At 50.3% G+C, this 4,494-nt stretch overlaps 1 pseudogene; it reads right to left on the reverse strand.

The window, feature by feature from the left end:
- Nucleotides 1-219: 219 nt before the first annotated feature.
- LOC147827477 (apolipoprotein L5-like) lies at nt 220-3,697 on the reverse strand (annotated as a pseudogene).
- Between the last annotated feature and the right edge of the window lie 797 nt (nt 3,698-4,494).

A 4,494-nucleotide genomic window follows, 5' to 3' on the forward strand; every position in this document is an offset into this window, starting at 1 on the left:
CAGAGCTGTGCCCCACGAACGCTGTGCACCCCTCTGGCTGGAAATGCGGGGTCGGTGATGGCTGGCAAAGGCATAAGGCCAGGAGCGCACGTCGCAGGTGGCAGAGTTAGAGGGGCCGGGTTCCCTCTTCCCTGGGTATTTCCTTTCTCCCAGACCCAGCCCGCTCCGGAGAGGTGAGCACTGGGCCCAGTGCTCCTGCCTCCCCTCTGGCCTCTCCAGGACTTGTTTTCTTCTCTGTGCCTCAGCCCTATCCCAGAGACACTGTCTCTCCCGCAGCATCCACAGACTGCACCACACAATTCCCCGGGGAGCTTTTTGCTCATTTGGGTTAGGTTTTTGAAGCAGGGTCTCGCTATGTAATCCAGGCTGGCCTTGAACTCAAGATCTCTTGGGTTGTCCTAAGTCCAAACCCCAGGACCTGGGAGCACACCTGCCACCCATCAGGATTTCTTGCTTTTAGTTTTTATTTTTTTGGTACCGGGGATCAAACTCGGGTCCTTGCACTTGCACAGCAGGCAGCGAAACCACTGAGCTAAATCCCTGGCCCCCATCAGGATTTCTTGAAGCTTTCCAGATCATCCCAACATGCGGACAAGTTTGCAGCCTCTTCCTGAACGCTGAGCCCCTGTCAGAGCCTCCGTTAGAATCTGTTGCATGAACACAGGAGGGGTAAATTTATGAGCCTTTTCATCTTCCACTGAGGCTTACAGGTCCTTTCTCCAGGTCTCAGGCTGTGCCCTTGCATTTGGTCACAGCCCTTCTCTCTATACAATTAAGGAAGAGTTTTGAAATTCTACCTTATTTTTGGGTAGTGGTCTCTTATTTCAGCTTTTATGTGTAGATATTAAATTTCTGTAGATAAAAGAGCCTAGAACTATTAACAGTTTTTTAAAACTCCTCTCCCAACTCACTGGCAGTGTAGTGTCACCTTTGTCTTGTCAGGCCACAACCGTATTGTCCAACACCTACCACAGCACACTTGCCGTGTGCCACGCCCCGCCTGACTGTGGGCCACAAGGGTGGACAAGCGAGCCCATCCCTGCTCAGCCAGAGCGGGACATCCCCAGCAACAGAGTGAGCACTGCACACCAAGAGTAGGCAATGCCAAAACCTTGTGGTCAGCACTTTGAGGGAGAGGAACAGGATCCTGAGAAGAACTGTAGGGACCAAACTGCAGTCAGGGGTGTGGGACAGGTCCTCTCCTGCAGAAAAGATGGTTGCAGTGATGGATGATGAGTATTCATCAGCATCTCTCCCCACCCCGCCACGGTGGGCTTTATGGAGACCAAGACCAAACATCTGCACCCCTGGCCCTTCCTCCTGCTTCCGCAGCAGGGCTCTCCTGGCAGCCCCGCCACTGGGGCAGGCGCTGGGATCCGCAGTTCCTTAGCCCCATTCTCATCCCCTGTCTGTCTGCCCTCATCCCTCCTCCAGGGCTGCCAGTCCTGCAGGAAGCTGTGACAGGTCCTGCATAAGTAAGAAGCCTCCCAGAGGCACCAACACCCCAGCACCACTGGGCCCGGCCAGAGCTGTGCCCTCACGGGCTCTCTGCACCTTCCAGGCTTCCAGGAAGGGATCGGCTGGGGTCACAAAGTTCTTACCCATAAGCCATCAACACAAAGATGACTCTCACTCATCCACACACAGAGGGGCAACCTTGGCTTCCAACCACAGCACCCCTTCTCCTGAAATCCCAGGCTCCAGTGTTCTCAGTGGCACCAGTCTGCTGGCTTTGACTCTTGCTGCCAAATTGTTTCTATTTCCTGAGACACTTGTCCAAATGCTGGCGATGGCAGCTGCTATCATCCTCAACCCCAGCCCTGCTGCTGAGAGGATGAGACTCCCTCATGCTGTCTCAGGTGCTAGGGCCAGAGCCACGAGGTTGCTCATACTGCTGCAGTGACCTGAGCAGCTCGCCTCCAGGCTGGGCTTGGGGTGGATCCTAGGGTGTGGAGGGTCAACATGGTCTGCAACGTGGTAAACGGTAAACTCTTCGATGTTCTTTCTAGATTAAACTTCTTCAAGGGACAACACAAGGCAACATTTTCCTGAGGAATTCCAGCCAGCATGAACTCTCTCACATAGCACCCTCCTCAAACAGGGCATGGACTTATTGCTGAGGACAGTCCCTCACATTAGTTTTCCAACTCTGAGACAGGGCCACAGGAAGGCCAAACCCAAAGTGAGTTCTCAAATGCTCTTGAGGGCAGGGTGCTGGGCATCACGGTACAATATGGGCAGTCAACACAGACAACCAAAGGGTCCACCATGGCCTGGACCCCTGGGTAGCTGTATGATTACTGCAGGGCACATCCAGGAAACTCTGTGAGTGCCCAGATGGGCCTGCTGTCTCATTCATATAGGACAGCTGGCTCCTAAATGTCTCTGGAAATGGATGTGATGAATGAAACATATGTGATGTGATTGAAAAATACAGTGAATGTTGAAATTAAAAAAATTTATTACAATAAAAGACATATCACCTCATAAACTCCCCAATGCTTCACACACACTTATCCCATTGTTCATGGCACTTTCTGAAGCAGTTCTGGAAGTCCTCTTTTGCGAATGTCTTTTTGGTGCGCTGTCATGGCTGCCTCAATGTCCTGAATTGATTTAAAATATTTACCTGTGATGCTTAATTTGATTTTGGGAAAGAGCCAGAAATCACATGGTGCCAGATCTGGTGAGGCAGAGGAGGACCCATTGTAATGTTTTACTAGCCTGCTTCTCTGTTGGATGGCACTCAGCAGCACCATTCACTATATTTTAAAATCATACCTCATGTAGACACTCATGAAAGAAGACTTTCAGAACTGCTTCAGAAAGTGGCAAGAATAATGAGATAAGTGTGTTTGATGCAAGGGAGAGTATTTTTGGGGAATGATGGCAATGTATCTTCCCATAGTAATTTTTTTTTAAATTTAAGCCTATAAAGTATATTTTGGCCACCCCTTGTAACTTAAAAACCCTACTGGCTTTGTCATCAAATCTTTTCTTGAATATTCACATATATGCATTCATTTATAACACACGTGTTTGAGCAATTCTATTAAGGAAATAAGAGTGCTAAGAGTGTTGATTTCCTTCTTTGCACTAAAGAGGGCCCTACTTGGAAGTCATGGTTGCTTCTAGGGAGGGGACCTAAGTTGAGGAAGAGGGTTGGAGGAGACTTAGTGTTTACTGTTTGCCCTTTTTCTTCCCTTAGGTTTTGCATCATATTCATGTATTACAATTATTCCCCCCCCATTAATAAAATGTTCACATTTTCAAAGCAAAAGGTGGGGGGCCTCCAATAACCAAATACCACCCCTCCCAGAGGAGGAGAGTCACTGGTTGTGATTCCGGTTGACTGTTGTGTGCTTTGAAACCTGGAAGTAAATTCTTAACAAAACGATGCCTGTGGTTAGACACTCCAGGGCCAGCCCAAGCAGAAAAAGGATGTAAGTCTTAAGAAAAAAAGCGATGAAAAGGAAAAATGTATAGTAGAAAATTCTCTCCATTAACACATATTTTCTCGATCATTCGAAACACAAGATCTCTCACCCGCTTCACCCCGCGTCTCCCACAGGGGGCGCTCTGCTCTCCCTTTGGTTTGCGTCTGAGTCACATCGGACGATTGGCCAGGCTGTGGCCCGGGTTCCAGGGTGGCCCGCGACCTGCCGGCTCTTTGGGGCTTTCCTTCAGTCTCCTCCATTGCCCGTTCTGTTCTGCCCGAGAGCAGTGTGACCCTGAGTTTGGGGGTCGGCATTAGAGGGCGGGAGGGGCACTCTCGGGCATAAACGATGTCCTTAAACCTATTTTGCGGGAGAGTCTTGGTCGGTGCGCAGACATGAGGGGGCGGGTCCCTAAGTGGGCTCTGGGTGGCGCTGCACACCTGGTGTCTCCGAGGACGCCTGGCAGCTGTTGCCTCTGCCGGTGATTTTGGGCCCCCACTGGGGCAGGTGCAGCTCAACCTGCTGACAAGGAAGCCGGCCCTACAGTCCCCCACCAGGCAGTTGGGGGCCTGGGAGCGGAGGCCTCGGAAGGGAGGCCTGGGAATTCGTAACTTGTGGGGATGGTGGAAGTGGGTGAACCCGGAGGATAAAAGGTGCTGAACATGGAACTCCGGCTTATTTAACTTTGTCTAATGTCTTCAAGGTCCATTCATGTTATAACATGTAGGAACGAGCCTACAAGCTCAGACCTGACCAGGGGGTGACAAGGATGAAAAATAAAGAGACACAAAATCAGGTTAAAATGTGAAGGGCTGGGAGGCTCTTGTCTGCCTTTAACAGAGAGCCCCAGGTGACTGGCACACCTTGGCTTTATTCACTCAGACACAGGTACAAGCAATTAGAGCTACACAGGCTCCATCTGTCTCTCATCCTCCATGCTACTTGTCCAGGTAAACAACAGGATCTCAGCTGTTTTTACTTTTCCCTGCAGCATGTCAACACTCATGAATGCCATCTTTCTTCTTAGTGCTCACCAAGGGGGCCAATTAGGACTCAA

This window comes from Heterocephalus glaber, unplaced genomic scaffold (genome assembly GCF_053883595.1).
Source record: "Heterocephalus glaber isolate CG9 unplaced genomic scaffold, H.glaber_assembly_v1.0 deba00001444, whole genome shotgun sequence".
In the NCBI taxonomy this organism is placed as follows: Eukaryota; Metazoa; Chordata; class Mammalia; order Rodentia; family Bathyergidae; genus Heterocephalus; species Heterocephalus glaber.